This window comes from Leptosomus discolor, chromosome 4 (genome assembly GCF_034619465.1).
Source record: "Leptosomus discolor isolate bLepDis1 chromosome 4, bLepDis1.hap2, whole genome shotgun sequence".
Lineage (NCBI taxonomy): Eukaryota > Metazoa > Chordata > Aves > Leptosomiformes > Leptosomidae > Leptosomus > Leptosomus discolor.
Genome location: NC_141394.1, coordinates 27,946,673 through 27,967,848, shown reverse-complemented (window position 1 = coordinate 27,967,848; position 21,176 = coordinate 27,946,673). Strand labels below are relative to the sequence as shown.

Genomic DNA, 21,176 nt, shown 5'->3' with positions numbered 1-21,176 from the left:
AAGGAAAACAACAAAAATATCTGGTCACTTTTTACAGCAAAGCCTCTGTTACTGATGATGACACATTTCAAAAGACATATCTGCCACAAAACAGTGTTAATATGAATTTTCTACTGTCTCTCATAATTTGTGGTTTAAATTGTACATAGATTACCAAAGACACCATTAAAGTGCATGTATTCTGCAGGCTACATTATTCACACATTCAAAACCAACTAATTCATGCTTATAAAAAACTGAGAGGAAGTTTTAGGCCATATTTATAGGTAGATACATTCAAACAAGCCCTCAAAAGGCACATGAATATCAGGGAAAGAAAGGAATGGAGCTTAAACTGCTCTAGTAGCACTAGAGAACATTAATATAATGCTCTCTTCCATTAAGAGCATAAAATGCACAAACAAGTGCAATATTTAATTTCCGTGCATGGACACACGTAGATACACTCCAATTAAAATGCTAAAATCCAAGACAGACCTCTCTAACAACTTGGGGTAGGGGGATGGAAGATGTCTTCCCTGCATAAGTAATAGTTAGCTACACAAGATACATTTGAAGCCCATCAAAGCACGCCTGAAGGCCAAACAGACCACTCCAGCAAAGGCAGGGCAGAAGATGTATCAGACTGAAGTTGGAAATAAATGACTAAATAGGCGGGTTGCCCTAGCAACATGGCAGCAACTAGCGAGCTGGATACTGCTGTCACGTAAGGTCCGAGGCACACAGCAAACTTCAGATGCTCCTGCTGTCACTCTCCTGGAGCCAGACGGAGGCAGAAGACTCAGAGGTGATGCTGTCAGCTGCCAGGATGACTTTGGAGCGTTATCCCAGCTTAACCCGTTTTCTCCTCGCAGCTCAGTCGGAGTGGCATTAGGCACCACCTGCCTCACCAGCCACAGGGTAATTATACTGATCCCTGCCACAGCTGTGGGAGGCTCAGGTTATTCAGGAGCTCCTAGCTGGAAGAGCAGATGGCCGCAGGGCTGGTCTCAGCTGGCCACATCTGCAGTGAGACCCTGTCCCTGCCAAAGGGTCTTGTCTCCCGCAGAGTGTCTTACTGACAGCTCTGCCACATAGTGACACACAAAACCCTAACACAGTGGATCAATATATCTGTTAGCTTCAGTTTTCTTCTCGTCTTACAATCAGTGTACATCACGAACAGCCCACAAATCACACGCATCACTTAAAGCCCAAGCCAAGAACTCTTCATTTGCACTTCCAGAAGTAACAGAACAGATAAACAATTTCACTTTGTGCTGCTATTTTCCACTGATATTTCAAACAGAAATGTCTTCAGAAAAATGCCATTTCCCTTTTTTTGGGTCAATTCCGTTGTGTTGGTTTTGGGGGGTGTTTGGTTTTGTTTTGGGCTTGTTTGTTGTTGTTGTTGTTGGGGGGGGGGGGGGGGGCGGTGTTTGTTTTTCTTCTTTTTGCTGCCCTAGCTCCAGCAGTCCATTCACTTAAATAGTCTGGTGGGGACTAATGAGCCCAAGGGCTCTCAGACTTAGAAGTAGAAGAAAATGGGGACAAAGTGAAAGTTTATGATGTCCCTAACACCACCGGGATTCTCCTGAAGCAATGACATCTACAACCAACAACGAAGTTAAAATACAGCCCTCAGCACCGGAAAGTCCTGCCACACATCCGTGATTATGATCTCAATCAACAAGTACTCCTAGACTGCTTTAAATTAGTTTATGTTTAGAATGGTATGTCTATGATAAGAGGTAGATTGTTAAAGACCAAAACTTTACCCTGCTTTTTGCAGCTACTGCAGTTAAGCCTATCCCATGACACTCACAAATGTGAGGTTATATGCTTTATCAACCTTTCACACATATCTACAGCAGGCCGTAAAATGCACGATTTCTATATACATGAGCTATAAACAATTCATTATGCAACACAAAATGAATAATCATTGCAAGAAGAAGAAAGCTGAATTACAACTCAGAAGAGAAGAGAAAAAAACCCAACCCAGAAGGCTAGCTAGTCCTAATGACCCTGCATTGCTCAAGTGGAGGAAGAGGAGAGGGAAAAGTTGTTACTTATCTCCAATCAGTTTGGCTGCAAGAAGCATGTACCACTACCTTGCGTTCCTTTGCAAGACAGTCAGCTCTGTTCTTTCCCAAAGGTATCATAGTGTAAAAATCTATGTAGTGTACTATTACTTTGAAGTAAATACCATATGTGCATATATGCTGAATGGAAATTTTTACATTTATAAAGATACAGTATAACAGACAAGCAACCAAACAGAAGCTATGAAATGTTACCTACTGATTAAGAGAAAAATATGGCATACACTGCAGCACTGTGAGAGCTCTGCAGGCAGATTTCTAACAAACATGTACTAGTGGATAATTAAAGAAAAAAAAGATACTGTTCCAACAGCAGATGATTAATGATTAATTAGCAAAAACATGAGTGACTGAATAGACCACAAATTGCGTCTTCCATTACAAGAATATTAATTTTGTATGTACACATACACAGAGCTTACACAGAAGAACAACGTAAGAAATGGTCATGTTCACGTGGAGGTCCTTTAAACATCATTCTTTACTGATATCACCCACAAATGCCTGGATCTAGATCAATCAAAATCCTTCTATAAAATATAACAAATATTTTATTTCCATTGCTTTATATATAGCAACATTGCCATCTGAATATACAGGTATCCATCAGCTTCTCCATACCTGCTTTTCTTTCTCCACTTTTTTTAAAACCTATGCTACTGGCACTTGCAACAAGTAACTCTTTCTCTCCCAGTGATTTTGCCTTTATCAGAAATAAAACCGAGAGCCTCATCAGACAGCTACTGTGCACGCAGCACGCACAAAGGGAAGAGCACGGAAATGGGAGAGGAGCCCACCAGGGAGAGGCAGGAGGAAGGAGGTGAACTGCCAGCACAGAGCTCCACGGCACAGGCGACGTTTTTGTAAAAAGAGGTGGAAACTTGTATTAAACAAAGGCCACAAAAAAGGGAGAGGCAATAAAATTTGTATGTACATACCACACGTATTTTTAGGAAGTTTAGTAGCAAATCCCACTACAAGACCACCACACAAGAAAGGCCTGCACACTTACCCATACTCTCTAAAACTTAAAATCTGGACTGGTCTCCACCTCCTTTTACATTTATTTCTTTCTATTGGCATTCAAAACAAAACAAAAGAAACAACCAATCAACTATGCATCATGTGAAATACTACCCTGGTGTTTTGGTAATAAAAAACGGACCACAACAAAAATCAAATAAAGTTTTTAACCCTTTACCTCAGCCTGTCAGTAGCATACTCTGGAGATCTGAAAACACAAGAAAATACTCTCTAACCACTTACTGTGTCGGGCTTTTTTTTCTCTTGCGATTTCAAGGTCTCTTGAGCATGTTCCAGCAAATGGAGAAAAAGATCAACCTGCTATTTTACTGTTCTTGCACGCTCCTGCAAAACCTATCTTACTGTTAACACAGCCACTGCAAAGGTCAGACACATCGTTACTGTTTCTCTCAAACATTAAGGAGCCTCTCTAGAACAAATAAATAAACCATAAAGAGCTGTGCTTAATTAGAGTGGACGATGCGTGCACACATAAATAAAATACAAGCATGCGGCAAGGCAAGCGTTATTTTGTTTATATATTATTCATTTTAAAATGAAGCCGTACACTAAATTAATACTCTCAGAGGAGGCTGCCCATAAGAAAAACTCTTTCATCAATATTCAGTTCCTTGCAAATTATCTCCCTGTGTAATGCCTGTCCTGTAATTTCATATAACTTATGCTGCATGTCTGTGCGTAACTATGTTTACAGCACACAATTTTATGAAAAATAAATGCTTTCCTACTCATTTGTAGGGAAAACACACCAATAACTACCATCACCTCAAAAACCAAATGCATTGCATTTGTCTGATGGCAATTTGCAACTCTGCATTTTGAGAAACATTTGCACTATAGCAGTGGCACAAGTTACTAAACAGGTCGACACTTACTCTACATGTGAAAAAAAAAAGTCGGTCACTAAGCAGCTTTATTTTTTTTACATCTACTTACTAATAACCTTCTGACTTGGAATACATAAAATTTTCCTGTCATCTCAGAAACTCCAACAAAACTGTATTTTTGAAAGCCAGGAACATTTTTAATAGCTAAATAACACTTTTTGCAGGCTGACTTTGAAAATCTACCCCCATTTTACAACATGGTTCAACACGTGGCATATTCTTGGGCATTCCTGCTAAACAATAATACCACCCATACTGCAGTATTTACTGTTTAATCAGAGTTCTGCATTTCTGTATCATGCCGCGTCTGACCAAAGCTACAGTCCAGTATATAAAGCAGCAGTCAAAGATCAAATTTTTGACCCAAGGCAACAGTTTAACACTACATCATTTTGAGCATGTTCCTGTACAATTGCCTACAAATTTCTGGCTTACAGGGTTACTATGAACCAAAAGGGAAGGAACGATGAATTTTTTTTTTTTCCCCCAAGAACACTACTTACTTAAGGTGGCAGACAGTAACAAGAGGATGAATCACTGCCATCCACAGCTGCTAAGGGGAACAGAGCAAAACCTCACAGGCAACACAGGCTCACCAAAGCAGCTGGAAAGGGAAAGGGCGCTGGCAAAAACACTCGGCCACACAGACAGAGTTCTCACATGACAAACATCCCCATCCACAGATTTCCTCAGGCAGCACGCGGACAATGCTTTCGTGTCCACACAGTTATCGGTCGACAGATTCACCATTCAAACACATTGCATCACTGGGATCTATTTTTAACCTACACATTTTTTTCTTAGCAGGTATTTTTTAGCAGTAGCGTACAGAAGGGTGAGTTTAGAAGACAAAATTTCCTTTCAGTATAAAAATTTGTACTACAGCATTCATAAAATGTGCAAGTTCTTATTAGTTTTTTTGGTCCACTTGAATTTTAGACAGGAAAATATGTCTCTACCTAGTAAATCCAACTATTTATATGACAGCATAAAACTCAAACCAAAATCTTCTCACTGGAACAGAAAACGGAACTCATGTTCTGATGTTTTCTAACAAAAACTATGAGGTTTCATTTATATTAGTTACCGTAATTAAAGTAGGCACACATGATGTAAAGCCTGCCTGGTAGCTACTCCTGACTGAAACATCACTGGAATTAGCAACCCCCTTCTAAAAGATCAAGCTTTCACCTATCATTTTAAGACACAATGTATTTGAGGACAGTTTTTACTAAATCTGCTCTCCAGATGGTGGAAGTGTCAGAAATTAAAATCTGGAAAATATATCTACAATGTAAAATACTAAGAAACTATGAGGATTCATATAGAAATTTAGCATTAATTTTTCCCCACAGCCAAGAAGTTCTTACAGTGTAACCAGAAGTGCTCACAGCAGTATTTATTTAAAGATATAATTAAATCAATGGCACTCAAGAACAAGGTATGAGGTTTCACATAAAGCTGAGGGTTCCACCAGGCAAGCTAGTCAATACTGCAAAAAGAAACAGTCCACCAAAAAGAAGATGCTGTTGCATGAAGTCACCTTAGAGTAACAGCACCTGCAAACCAGGTCAGGCGTAGACAAGAGGGTTGTTCCTCAACAAAGCCCACATATATCAAATTTAGAGAGAAAATAGAAAGGAGTTCTCATCTGGCAGCATGGAAAACAGGCCACTTGAGAAGAGGAAATAACACCTGTGACTCAGAAATAACTGTCATCAATAGATCTGGCAGTCAGTTGTGGTAAAAATGGTCAGTTTTTACCCAAGATCACTGACACCTCTTCATGTAAAGTGTGGGGGGAGTATCTTTGTCAAGGAACAGCTGGGGGCAATAGAACCCACCACAACAGAGCTGCTTAATTGCTGTTGAAACCTTTACCAATTCTAGTCCTTGGTGTCATCACCAGAAAGTAATATCATAGGTTGCAAAGAAACTGCTTCACAGAAGACTGAGATGAGCCTTGCTAGCATAATCTCTTCACACATGAAAGCTCGAAATAAAAAGATAAAAAAGAAAATAACAAAAGACATTGCATCTAATATCCCAGCTCTGATGACTATTTTTAATACCTTCTGACATTTCAATCGTAACTGGAGACAACAGCAAAGGCAGAATTGCCTCAGAGTAGCTCACCTAACTTCAGGCAGAAGCTATGCTAGGAAGGTATTTGTAAAAGGAAGGGCTATGTCAACTGTGTAGCGTCCCCAACATATTGCCAAGTTGTTTCCAGATGCTAAGGCACTCGACGTGGCCTTCTAAACAGTACGCTTTACCCCTTCACTCCTAATGTGAAATGCCCCACCCTAAGCCAACCCATTTAAGCACATTGCAACCAGTCCTTATGTAGCATAAATCTGTGACACTCAAGGGAAGAAAATTCTTTACACAAAATGGGATTTTTAATTTTTTTTTTTTTTTTTTTTTTTCAGGATTTGAGCCTCAAATTTGTAAAGGAAAGATTAAGCCTCACCCCCTGTAGCACCTTGTTACTTCACAGGAGAAGGCTTCAGCTGACCAGCTGTGAAGCCGGGACTGCACATTGTGCCAGGAGCTGTTTTGTTACCTCTCAAAGATGCGGATATGTTTTTGACAGGATGATCTTGTCTCAACTACCTCTGCCATTTCAATGAGCATACAGGGATCTTTTTGCAAACAGACGAGTAGCACAGCAAAAAGGAAGGGCATCGAAAGTCACCACTAACTTGAAGCCACAGAACAGGGATGAAATACTGTTGTTTCTGTCCAATTACCCAGCTGAGGTGAAGTGGGTTGACCCTGGCTGGATGCCAGGTGCCCACCAAAGCCTCAGCTGCACAGAGGAGAGAAAATAGAATGAAAGGCTTGTGGGTCAAGTCAAGGACAGGGAGAGATCACTCACCAATCACTGTCATGGGTAAAACAGACTTGACTTGGGGAAATTAGTTTAATTTATTACCAAGCAAAATCAGAGTAAGATAACAAGAAAATAAAAACTAAATCTTATATACTTTCCCCCACCCCTCCCTTCTTCCTGGGCCTAATTTTGTTCCCAATTTCTCTACCTCCTCCCCCCCAAGTGGTGCAGAGGGACAAGGAATGCGGGTCGTGGTCAGTTCATCACACCTTGTCTCTGCCTCTCCTTCCTCCTCAGGGGAAGGTATCCTCACACTCTTCCCTTGCTCCAGCATGGGGTTCCTCTCATGGGAGACAGTCCTCCACAAACTTCTCCAATGTGAGTCCTTCCCACAGCTTGCAGTTCTTCACAAAGTGCTCCAGCGTGGGTCCCTTCCATGGTGTGCAGTCCTTCAGGAACAGACTGCTCCAGCGTGGATCCCCCGTGGGGTCATAAGCCCTGCCAGCAAACTTGCTCCAGTGTGAGCTCCTCTCTCTCCATGGGTCCACAGGTCCTGCCAGAAGCCTGCTCCAGTGTGGGCTTCCCACAGGTTCACAGCCTCCTTTGGGCACCCACCTTCTCCAGCATGTGGTCCACAGTGGGATGCAGGTGGATATCTGCTCAACTGTGGACCTCCATGGGCTGCTGGAAGGAGGACAGCCTGCTTCACCATGATCTTGGCCACGGGCTGCAGGGGAATCTCTGCTCTGGTGCTACCACCATCACTGATGGGCTCAGCCTTGGCCAGTAGTGGGTCTGTCTTGGAGCCAGATGACATTGGCTCTATCAGACGTGGGAGAGGCTTCTAGTAGCTTCTCACAGAAGCCACCCTTGTACCCTGCCCGTTACCAAAAGCTTTACATTACTGGCCTTCTCCAGAATATACAATACCTAACAATAAGAAAAGTATATAGCAACACTTTTCTTCAACTCTTTAAAAGAGATCTCCTCATAAATTCAGGTCAAATTATACTTGAAAAGAACAACCATAAGTAGTTACACCACCTTAAGTCACCATGCACAAAAAAATAATCTATTTAAAAAAACACCCTAAAAAAAAAAAAACCCAACAAAAACCCACAAAAAACCCACTCACCAATATAGGATTTTATGTTCTTTATATTCACCACAGGAAACGTTAAAAACCGCAAAGAAGAATATACATAAAGGAGTTATCAAAAGGGTTAGAGCAGTGACACATTGTTCTTACTCTGGGCTCAGATGAAGAGTAATAAACCACAAAAAGGCCTGCATAAACACAGCAGATTCCCTTGGTGGTTTGATTTTCATTTGGTGAATTGATGAACACGTACCCAGCCTAACTACTCTGAACATTAAAGCATTGATATCCGTAACACACATAAATTTGGATTACCGTAACCAGCCAAATCTAACACTAATTTTCAATCATTATCAACCAGCAATAAAAATGTTTTGGTTTTTTTTTCACTTTCTCAAAGAAAACTGAAAAAAAGAATGACATAAAAACTTTTACAGAAGATTATATTCACAGGCAATGGGGGCACCAGAAAGCATATCCTGAGAACCTAGGAAGAGGTATGGGTTGGAAAGCAGAAGGGAAGGAAGCACAATTTAAAAGAGCTGCACAAAAGAAAAGCCTCATAATTCAAAGAAACGGGTCTGTTTGAAATATCAAATTGTAGGGTATGTTGTTACTTACTAACATCAATCCCAAAGTATTTTTTGGCCAATTACTGGAATAAGCAAACAAATCCTACCAGAGCACAAAGCAACATGTGTCCCTATAAAATATTACAAAAATATATCCTTTCCCTGTGTTTGAGGTCATATATAAGTATCTTTGACATTTATTATCCCCTCCTGTCCACAGTTTATGGATAAAAAGCCAACTACAAAATAAAATAGAGAGGAAAAATTCTGTTTAACAGGAAACATTCCCAGTTAGGACCAACACATACAGTTAAAACTGGAAAATGTGATCATAGCTTCCTGGCCTCATCAGCAAAGTTTGGTTTTCTACTCTGTGTTACACCCAAGTTTTTCCATAGGCCTCCAACTGCATGCTGTCGAGCTTTGTTTTTATTAGCTTTTGGAACAGAGAACAATAATTATCCAGAGTTTAAATTCCTTTATAGGAACAATTCATTTGGAGAAAACAAAGTCGGGGGGGGGGGGGGGAACCCCTGTAACAAAGGAAAATACCAAAGGTCTTCCAAGACTTAGATAAGGAATCAGGTGCACTCCTCCATCCCCCAAAATACTTGAGTGATGGATAATTTTTTTTCTATGATGGGAGTTCACCATTGTTCCTAATTGGAAGTAATTGGGAAGTGACCGCATGTGAAATCTTTCAGTCTATCAAAAAAAAAAAAAATCAGTTCTAGGACCTGAATAACCTTCAGGTGTCAATCCAGATTTATGGCACCATTTTCTTCTGACTTTCTGGTTCAACATACTTCAGTCAGTCGACACTACCAAATTTAGTCTCTTCTCTGGTAATGTAGTTAAACGTGGCACTGCAGACAATTCCTCACCTAGTAACTTAAGTCTTAGTTAAGACCCTCTCACAACTTTTGTGAGAGGGTCTTAACTCACAAGTACAAAGTTTGGTGAAAAATCAGCTTAGCTTTGAGGTCTACCTCAAAGTCTCAAGTGACATGTGAAAGGGCAGAAAAGCAAACATCCTCTCCTTTCCAAATCTGCTTCATCAGGACAAGGTTTAAATACAACAAAGATATCGCTTCCAAAAATTGACCACTGTAGAGAGTCTGGCATTAGTCACACACATTTGTTAAAACCAGTCTTAGAAGGAGGGATAAGGAAGCGCAGGTAAAAAGCAATCTTTACTTGCAGATTTTCTGTTTTCTAACACGGCTTAAATGTTACATTACAGAAGTTGCTCTGCTTAAATATCAGCCTGCAGAAGCTGCTTCCTGGAACAAGAAACACCAGCTCACTTCTTGCTGCTACAAGGAAGTCAAGAAGCTATTCACCAGGCAGAGGAAATGGAAATTCCTGCTGGTGTTACAAAGTAATCCTTTAAAAGAAAAAAAATAAACCCCTTACATTTCCAATTTAGGACGGTTTGGCATCCAGCAATCGATACCTTGTCCAAAGAGCCTGCAGCCTACAGGGCAAAGACAAGGGGACAGGGACATTAACAGAGCTTGATACTTTACTGTCTGTATCTTCCAGGCTCTAAGCTGCTAACACTAACCAAAGGACTTGCAAGGAGCATCTCTGAATCATGTAAGTTTTAGTTTATTTAAATTTTTTTTTAAAAAGCAAACCTTGGGGGGGAAAAAAAAAAAACAAACCGAACCAACCAACCAAACAAACAAAAAAAACCATGAAAAAAAGACCCAAACCCCTTACCCTAAGCCAATAAATATCAGGATGTGAAGAACATTTAAAGCATTAATGTCTGAACTATTCCATGTGAACTAAATCAAAAAATCATGCTGATCTGTAACTGTTAACCTGGTTTCTTATGTTGCTGCTTACGAGACATGCAGTAAGTAGCAGACCTACACCAGCACTTCATATATCAGTCAGACAAGGCCAAAGCTATATCAATTAAAGAGTAAAGCCTTACAAATATAAATATGTGTATAGATTAAGTGCAGCAGGAGCCAAATTAACCTTAAAAAGTAGTTGGAAATAGCAGTTGATAGGGGTTTTTTTTGAGTTTGTGTTCTGGTTCTGGTTGCAGGTGGTTGTTGTTTTTTTTTTTTTTAACTCCCAAACAGCTCTGCTTGTTTTAGTAGCATTTTTGCTTTTGACATAAGTTTTAAATCAGCATACTTGTGCACAAGTGAAAGTCATACTGGTTTACGCTCTATGAGGAACATACTTGTGTGAAAAGCATCATTTCAGAATTACACTAACTAAATTCTGCTTGTTCAGCCATAATCAATAGACAGGAAACACAGGACAGGCATGAAAAAGATGCAACCAATTATACCTATTACTGATCCAGTAACAGCCCTTTCTTGTTTAGGGGTCAGGTCATACACCTGGAAAAACAGCAACATAAAAAGGTACCAGTCATTTTTTATACTTTTTTTCCTTTGCAGCTAGGTAACAGCAGTCTTTACAGCATGGTTTTGCTTTGTCTAGATCAAGATTAAGGTACATATGCATCACGCTACACAGAGTCATATAAAAAAAAAAAAAAAGAAAGAAAAAAAAAGGAAAAAACCACACCAGAGTCTTTACTAAATACCCAAAGCCAGTACAAATGACTGCCTTCTCCTGGAACTGAAGTTTAATCAACTTAGCACACACTCAGCACAATTTGTTTCATCTTGCCTGATATCGGAGATACTGCTTACAGTCCAAACTAGAACATTTTAATAGGGAAATTCAGCCCTTAATTTTCAGAAAGGGCATGTCAGCCCTCCATGGGAAATGTAAGCAACGGTGCCTTTCACTCGCAATGAAAAGAATTTAAACCCTTCCAGTACATTGTATGAACCAATTCCCAATAATGATGACTTCTTCCAAAACACTCAAAGAACTAATTTTCTTGTGATGTTATAACAGTTCACATAGATCAATACTAAAGATTATGGACCACGTTCACCACCACACTATGCCACTGTAATGCCACTGTAATGACATTAAACAAATATTCTTGCTAATCCAGCATTAACGGGTCACACCATGAGCTTTGAAATAGGTTTCAGCCTGCTCTCAATGTCGAAATAAAACTTACCAAACCAATCCCAGTGACACTGCCATTAATCTGAAGTAACATGGTACGAATCAGCCTGGGTATTTTTGTTTGGTTTTCATGGCTTGTCTCTACCAGTGCTTACACCACAGAGTAGTGTCTGCATGGAAATTCTGCCTTGGATTCATATTGAAAGCAGATTTATTTCTATCAGCTAACCTGGACTGCTGTAGAAAGTTGTTTTTTGTTTAAAAGTGACACATGCAGGATTGTATAAAAAAAAATTGAAAAGGCAAGTTTTTGTTTATCAAACCATTATGTACTTAAACAGACTTTATTTATTTAATCTGAGTATACGTGGCACCAGTAGCATTTCAAAGCCCTCAGTATAAGCTTCTAGACCTGTATGTAAAAGGATATTTAATCCAAATCCTCCTTTTATTTATTAAAGATGCTTTTATGTTTTTTTGTAAACCATATCTTCCCCCAAATCTCAATTGCTGGGTAATAAACATGTTGGATAAAAATAAATCTGCCTAAATTTAACATTTTGCTGATACTCTCTGAAACATCCTGTTCTTTAGCAGAACACTGGAGTCTAAAAAAGCAGCTTTATGATGCTACAAGAGAATCAGAGATCTGTGCTTTATTCCTGGGTCTGTTGTGTGCAAGCAATTTAATCTTCACTTGCCAATGACTACACCCACAGAGAGACCTCAGCACTGGGGTGCTCAGTTCTGTCATCCACTAGTATATGCTGGGCATGGTGGTTCTGTGAGGGATGTCTGCATGGAGACCAGCACGGCACAACAGGACTTCCAGCACTCTTTCCAAAAAAGCCAGTGAATAAGCACAGTTACCAGGGAGAAGCCAAGAAGAGAGGACTCTTTCATCAGCTAACAGCAAGGTGGAGGGAGGCCCTTTCGGTCACACCTCAGGTCTCAAATGCCTTAGTGCAGAACAGGTCACTATTATTTCAAACATGAAGTGCTGTGGCTGAGACACCTTAGCTCAATGCCATGTCCTTTTCTCTTGGTGAACGTCTCTGCTATAGATCTGTCCAAGCTGAGATTTGAAGGTCCTCTCCCTCACCCTGACCAAGCCCAAAATACTTTTCCAAAGATCACTCAAAAGTCCTGGATCAGATGGGAACAGAAGAAATGTGATGCTGCAACCTAGACAGATAGAGGCACCAGGAAAACTAAACTTACGCCATCTGCTCTATAGACTGCTTCTACATTTGACATTTGGTGGTCACTGGGCATAAAAAATGGCCTCATCTGTCCTAGGGTCAGGAATTTTGACAGCAGCATTCCTCTCCTGCACAAGCAACTTTTCTCTGGTCCTAAGGAGTCTGACCATTTTTTTTACGCTAAGCAGTTACGTTTTCAAGAGAAGCTTAGGAAATTGTCTCTTCCTCCCGGAAGAAGCGATAGAGTGTTAGTGCACCTTCCCAGAAGGTGAGAAATTTTAATCCTCCTTGAACTGAAAAAGTATTTTAATTAGCCTGGGATGAAGGTACGGCTACAAGATTAAGGAGAGAAGAATGGAGAGACAACTGTGCAAGTTATTGCTGCAGCCTGGCAGGATTGCAGTGTGCATACATCTACGGAAGTTAGTATTAATAATGAATGTTAGGACAAATAAAATTAAGATGTTTTCCACATAAGAAACAGTAAAAACCAAAAGTGACAAACAGGACTCAGGTGCTTTAGCAAAGATATCAAGTCAGGTTTTCTGTAAGATTTCTGCTTACACATAAAGTAAGCACCGTTGGCCAGATGAGAAGCCACAGATGCTATTTCTTGTGGAAATATAAACCCCAGATCCATTCACCAATGGACTGCAAATCATAAAACCAGCCTACACATTTTCATTGGTTCTTAATCTCTCAAGACCAGTCGCTCACTGTATTACCAAGAGATGAGCTTATCTAACATTCATCAGAATTTTTTTATTAAGTGACCTTAGCAAGAAACAAGAATTTATTTATCTGAAATACCATTATACTGACATTAGTGACCTAACTAATATAGCTGGCCTACTACATTATTACCATAATGAAGCAAAGCAGCATAAAGCGAAGCAGGACCTAGAGAAGTAAGCCATAATCACAACCTAGCACCAAGAAGCCATCCATCATATACGATCCACAAATGTGCCACTTAGTTTCTCTCTCAGAGAAAGTGCTGCTCTGTTCTGTTTTGTTAGATGCATTACTTCGTTTCTGCAGATCACCCGGACTCAAGGAAAACAGCTCTGACTTCATTGGAACATGGGGTGGTTAGTGCTTTTATTCAAGTACCAAGGGGCTAGTTCCTGCTACTTGTAAATGAAAGAAACATCTTTCCAAGTCTGCAGATACTTCTCACACTGAACGATGGGTTTGCATTAAGCATATAATAAAGACCCACAGATAACAGGCATACTTCACAACTCAAATGAGGGGGCACAAGGTGGCACGAGGCCAGAGAATTCACTGGTTCTTGCTTCATGCAGATCTTCTTACCAGTGCAAGACAGGCAGCAGGTCAGAGAAGCTCAGAGGGGAAAGAAAACGTCACAGCCTGAACAAGCAGTGGGAAAACAAGCAGGAAGAAAAAAAAAAGAAAAAATAGGGAAAAAGAGTTTGGGTGCTCAACACTTCCTGAAACAGATGTAACCACACAGAGGAGACTTTCTCCTGTTTGAGGAGAAACTCTTTTACATTTGTATGTACTCATGCAGTTTTAATAAAGCCTTAGGAAACAATAATCCACAAAATTACCCCTCACACACTTTTTATTTCTCCTACGCAAAACCATCTCCAAGACCTCTTGTGTACAGCTGGCCTCTAAAATCAAATGGAATAAAAATACCAACATAAAACCTGGTAATTCCCAAGGCATTCAGAATTTAGAAATATTTAGGTTTTGGGATTGTCCCTTCTTTCACTGTGTTTTCAAGGTAAACTTCTGATGTACCACCTATTCAAAACCCCTGGCACGGCCTCATCGTGTTGTAAGCTCAACCTATGATTTGATAATACACATGCAGCAAAATCTCTGAGATGATGCTGCGCGCTGACTAACACCCTGATGCAACCCCCACTAGGCTGGGTGAAAACATCACAGAAGAAGCAAAATATTTGCTACATCTCTCAGCTGAGCCTCCAGTAGGGATCCTGCAGATGTCTGGTATTTACTTGCAAGACGAGCACTTCAAACCATCCCTATCAAGGCTTGCTATGGTTCTCTCCTTGGTAAGAGGATGAACACCTTTGCAAAGTAGTTTGTTGTTCAGAGAAAGGGCAAAGCTCGCCTAGTTTTGACAATATGCGAGAATGGCATTAAAAAAAGGTACATAATATCACTAACTGGAAGATGGTGTTGAAATATACACCTTACTGACCTGAAAGGTGTGTGAAGATTTGCATAGCCAGTACCCCATCACCACTGCTCTGGATATGCTGTGACCATGGCAACAGTCACTCTAGGGAACAGCGTAACAAAAGGCACCTTTCAAATGGAGAGGTATCCCAAACTGAGCAATTTGCCCTATACGTTTTCAATATCAAGAGGGTTTTTTTGGGGGGGTGGGGGGGTGGGGGGGGTGTATGTCAAACATTTTCAGCTTTGCACAATTAAAAATAATTGCAAAAATTACAATGAATCTTCTTGAAGTCATTTTTAACTTCTGTTATTCTGCACCATCTGTAGCAAATACAGAAGTATCTGCAAGGTGAACAGATATTCCACACGGACACGAAGTATTTATAATACCTATCTGTGCACAATTATTCTAAACAAAACACTCTGATATGTTTTGTATTTGATAGACAATCTATGGAGGAAACAATGCACACCATAGTGGTATCAAGACATAGTGTTGATGCCCTTGTTACCCACTCTTACATGTTTTATAATGAAGGAGAGAATTACTATTACAGAAATTGCAATGAACTTATATATACCTACATGCCTATGTTTGTGTGTTCATGCACACAAGCAAAATCTATACAGATTATGGATTTTACCTATTAAAGCTATACAGAACAAGAAAGAAGTACCAAAGGCTGTACCAACTTCTATTTCCTTTTCACACAAAAAAAACCCACATCACACACAGCTGAGAAATTAAAAACACTTCTTTAGGTTTGCTGACAGGTAACATTACATTGTGCAGATGTGAACAACCTGTCACTTCCAGAAGTGCTGCCCTAAAAAATTAAACCAATTCTGTAAAAGTCTGGGGGAAGTATATGTGTTTAAGTGTGGCCACCTCAACGAGAGATTCCAGCTGAATTCAAAGGGAAACGGACACCAATTCGCATGCTCCCAAAAACCTCAAGAATCTTATCTAGCAAATGCACCAAATAACTGCAAGGCTTCTAAACTATGCTAACTCTCGATCAATGCAAATGCAAGCACAAACCCCCAAAAGCACATTACCACCAGAAGTACCTATCCCATTTGAACAAGTTTTTGAGGGAATGTGTAAAAAGAAATGCATCTCGGGGCTGTGAGTACCCCAAGCAATTCAGATCCTTTAGATCCTTCTAAAATAATGTGTATTTTACCTGAACTGCACACTGAAAGAAGCTCCTTAGTACAGACAACCTTCATATTGACCCAAATCACTACAGCAAGCTTGCCTCTGTTCAAAGAGTATCTTCAGCAAAGTTGTTATCTCCAGAAGCAGTATTGCTCTGAGAGGGGAACACAAAAGAGTCTCTCATGTTCTATGGGCAGCCAGCGGGTAGCTCCAGGTTTGAAGTACTGAAGTACCCTCTTTTATCACCAGAAAACTCAAGGGAGAAGGTGAGCCTTTCAAAAGCCCTCCCCCTTTCATAAAAAGTGCCTGTAGAAACAAATTAAACCCAGGCAGATATTGCAGGTAAGTGCTCAACTGAGGGACAGATGCTTGTCTCCTCCTGACCCTAAGGAGTAATTTTTGATCAGGTATAAAATGCTTGCCCTGTTATGAAGGTCTCCAAAACAATCAAAAAGGCAGTACAGAATACCTTTGTTTCCAATTTAATAATCTATTTTTTAAATAAGTTTTCTAGCACAGAACAAATTAGAAAGATTATAGCAGTTCCCAGCCCTCCCATTCTGCTAACTGTTCCTCTGGAATACCACTGGAGAGCTGAAACGATATTTAAACTTGCTTCCACACTTTTTAATACTCTTTTCGTATTTGTCATAAGCAGGCCGCTTTTCCTGACTTAATTACAGCTTTCCAGAACGGCCTACAGTATTTCCTTGTAAATGCAGCTGAGAGTTGCACTATTAATACATTGTATGCACATCACAAAAAATATCAAACATTCCAGTACAAAAAGAAAATATCTTAAAGATAAATAAATTTATAAATAGAGTCAATAGAGATCAATAACCACCTTTGCCTTAGGAGTAACTTTGTTTTTTCCCCCTAGAGCATATTATGAGTGGATACACATAAGCATTTTCCTACACTTGTTAAAACCAGCTCCTTGTAGACTATGATGTAGCTGTTAGAAGAAAAAATGGCTCCATTTCAGACCAGAATCCTCCCAGGCCATTAATCTGGTTCCAGTTCTGACATGGAAGAAAGCATATCTTTTACTGTTCACTTTATACTTTTCCAGTAGAATGTGTCTAAAAAGACTGCAGATCTGCCTCTCTTACTCTGCTCCCCCCCCCCCGCCCCCCCATATACACTAAAACACTAAAAATACAATTAACCATCTCAACTGTACTTTACCATAAAGGAAATTTTTCATGACACTTACTGTATTGCATAAGACTTACTTAATAGAATTAATTCCTGTCATCCAACATGTGCAAAATCTCAACAGGAGCTGCAAAGGCTTAAGCGATTTGCATCTAATTTGGTTTTGAAAACATGTCACTGTGTATCTTCTGAATACTGAAGTCTAGTTTACGTCTTTTTATTACAATGCAATAAACTACCGTGGCTGGGGGAGGGAGGCAGGGAGGGATTATCATTACTCTCCAAAACCCTGCTAGCACTCCCAAGTGTAACTGATTCTATGCATTCTGCCTACTACCCACGGGTGGCCACCTAATCTGTTGGAGTCTATGAAAAAAAAGTTTGTGGTGGGGTATTGGCCATTTTTTGTGTTTGTTTTTTTTTTTTTCCTATTTGGAGCATATCCAAGAATTAATCCATCATCGAATACAGAAGTATTGCAACACAGTTCAATGTATAGTCAAGCTCTAGAGAGTCTGGGTTTTTGCTTTTCATTTCACCGTAGCTGATTTCCTTCCATCACAGCCTGCAGAACCAGTAAGGAGGTTTCCGTTGAAGCAAACTAGGCAAAGCACAGGGTACTTCAGCTCACAGTAGCTCCCTTTAACTGTGCATGCCTCACATCACATGCACAGAGCCTTTGTTTATATTACCTCCCTGCCAGGAAAGGTTACTAACACTAAAAAGAAGGTATTTTGGTACTACAAATCACGGCAAAAGCCTGTCCAACAGCCCTCCTCCAACATAACTATGCACGTTATTTTCCAACGTGCTTGCCCTGCCACTCTAATGAAATACACTGATTATGCTAGGTCATCTCCTAACTCAGTACATTATGTGAAGCGAAGCTACTGTTGGAATAATTTCTGCTCTGCCTGAGCCTCACAATTGTACTTGATTTGCTTTGCCAAAGACCTGCCAAGAGCTGTGGAAACTCCTTGGCACAGAAGCTCATTGGTGTACTCCATCTCAAGTTCCTGACTAGAAATGGTAGGCTTTAGCTTCTTGAACCATTTTCCAAATAATTTTATTGAATGCTTGAATTAACAAGGGTTTATGCCGTGCAGCCCCAGCCTTCCCTCTGTCTCTTTCCAAGGTATGAAGTGAAACCCCACAATTATATTACCACATTACTACTTCGTTAATGCCACCAGAAGTAATGCACAGCAGCAACAATATCACACAGAATGTGGAAAGAATACCTTTCACCTCACAACTGGCAAGTTGTTTTAATTTCATTTAAACTACAAAATAGTAGATTTAATTACAGTCATTATTTACTTAAAATTTTTTTCCTTCCCTTAGCTATCTCCTTCAAACTTTGTTAGTCTCGTCTGCTCTGCTTATAAACCGTATGCAATCTTTCTTTTTTAAGACACATTTTGTTTTCCTGAATAGCTTTAAAGAACAATCTTTAAGAAAATCATCACTGTTTTGTCAGAGGAGGAGGCGACAACTTTATTTTCTAACAAAAATGATGGTGAAAGACAGAGAGGAAATTTGCTCTGTTGAAGATATGTTAGTATTTCTAGCATTGGCTTCTGGGGAAAAAAATGCAAAACACTCTACACTGAATTAGGGAGCCAGTAAAAAAGCACCACTGAGAACAAAAAAAAAAAAAAAAAAAAAAAAAAAAAAGAGAGACAATTTTTCCCATTATTTAAAAAAAAAAAAATTGGGGACATGAAAGTGAGTCAGAAAGAGTTGCCTTTTTTTACTCTTGTCAAGGTGATCGTAATTACTGGGATGATAACTGGTAAGGAACTTGCCTTACAGAACCAGCACCCTGGTCAGCCTTCCACCAAACCACTGTCTGCAAAATAAGCAGCAAAATCAATCCAACCTTTCAGGTATTCCCCTGAGCCTTTCTGAGTTACTTTCACAAATGAACAAAAAGAGACTTGTTAGAAAAATCTAGAACTCATCAGATATTGAATCAATTATAGCCCACCTCGAGGTCAGTGATAACTTGCTTGGATTACCAATTCAGCATTCCCACTGTAAGACAGAGAATAATGCAACAGCTATGGTTTAGATCAGCTCTGGACTGAGTCCGTAAATGGCTTGCTTTCAAGCATAATTGACACCTTTGATCCACTGACCTTTAAGAGGGAGCAGCAAAAAAAAAAAGAGCAAACCAAAGTCTGGTTTAACTACAAGCACAACTTTCTGAAGCACAAGTTGAGGCATTTTCAATTATCTTTTATCAAACATTCAGTGAAAGAGAGGAGATTAAATTAAGTGCACTTCAACTGAATAATTTTCTGCAGAATCAAGCAGTCTCAAATTGCTCGGCAACTTGATAAAGAGTATAAAATCCTGCCCTTCTGTCATGTAAGCGAAAGGCAAGTACAAATGTACTATATATTACATTTGTATGACACAAAGGCTTTTCTAAGATTAATATTATCTTAGCATTAAGAACATAAAGATACTAATGTTTACTAAGTAGGATTTAGCACACAAGAAACAAAATCCTTTGTGCTTAGTTTCTTGAACGTGTATTAACAAAGTCCAAGACCGCCTCTGGGAAATTCCCAAAGCAGCAAAGAATCCATCCCTTACCCAGACGCAGGCAAGTCAGCAAGCTCAAACTCCAGTTTCTCAAGTTGTATCATTGTCAATCATGTTGTTGTCACAGAACAACTTTCACATTTTTTCTTTGTTTAAAGATTAGACTAACAATAACCTCAAAGATTGCTGGACTAATTGCACTATCATACAAAAAGAAGTGACTAGGCCTAAAAGATTTGTCCCAAACTATGTCCTGCTTCCCTATATGCAAATAATGTTATAGTTTCCACCCTTCCTCTTACTAGTTCAGTATAGCATGTCAGAATTAAGCCTTATAGGCTAAATAATCATATTAATTTTTAGTAATATTATTTTTTTACTTTTGCTTTGCTGTCATTTTCTACTGGAGGCACCATCTCACAACGTGCTTTGGCAAAACCTGCATCATCATCATCAGGCTCTTTCAGACCCCTGCTTTGAAGTTAGCTTTTATAGACTTAACCTTATAGAAAGCCTGTCAACCTGAAAACCAAGAGACTCAGCTGCATGAGGGCAGTTATCACACTTTAAAGGCCTTTGAGTTCGAACTCAAACCTGGTTTATGGTTCTGCCCTGTGGGATGCATTAAAGAATCACAATACATGGATACCCACTCTTTTTTCATTATCTGAAGATCTTAAAACCCATGTCACTACCCTAATCTTTTAAAGATATTTAAATATTAAAATGAATACTTAATGGCAAATTCAAAAGGACAAATTCTACATTTAAAGCTTTATGCTCAATAGCTTCCAATTTAACTCCTTTGGGGGAAAAAACCCTATTTACTAAATTCTCAATCTTACAAAAACACTATTTCTAAACTACTGGAGTCTGACACTGACACTTTATATTTGCTAGTATCACTGTCAGAACCTATCCTGCCTATAGTCAGGGGCAGATACACAGGGAGATCTGTTAAAATTAATCACAAACTCTTAACCAGTAATCATCACTGGAATCGGCAACCTCAGCTGACAGGACAAACAAAACAGTACTGAATTTATGGGTTTAGTATTTCCTTCTTCTTCAGGCAGCCAAAATGATCTGACACATTTATGCACGTCAACTTTAGCAGCAGATGTCAAGCAAGTTAAGTTGTTTGTCTATTTTTTCCCCACCTCATGCTTAAAACCTTCCAAATGGAATCCCAGAACATTTCCTGGCTAGAAGCTATGTATGATGCTATGTTTTCAAGATGAAAAAAAAATAAAAATTGTTTAGGCTAGTCCAGCAGGCAAGAAGAAACTGTTGTTCCTCACAGAAAACGCAAGGCAAGGGATGATGAATGGGTTTTTTGAGGTTTGTGGAGTCTCAGAGAATGGAAAGAAAACACTGCATATC

The 21,176-nt window shown here is 39.5% G+C and overlaps 1 protein-coding gene across 2 annotated transcripts in view; it reads right to left on the bottom strand.

The window, feature by feature from the left end:
• Positions 1 to 21,176, bottom strand: part of PPP3CA (protein phosphatase 3 catalytic subunit alpha) — a 194,966-nt gene that overhangs the window by 112,965 nt on the left and 60,825 nt on the right. The window lies entirely within an intron of this gene.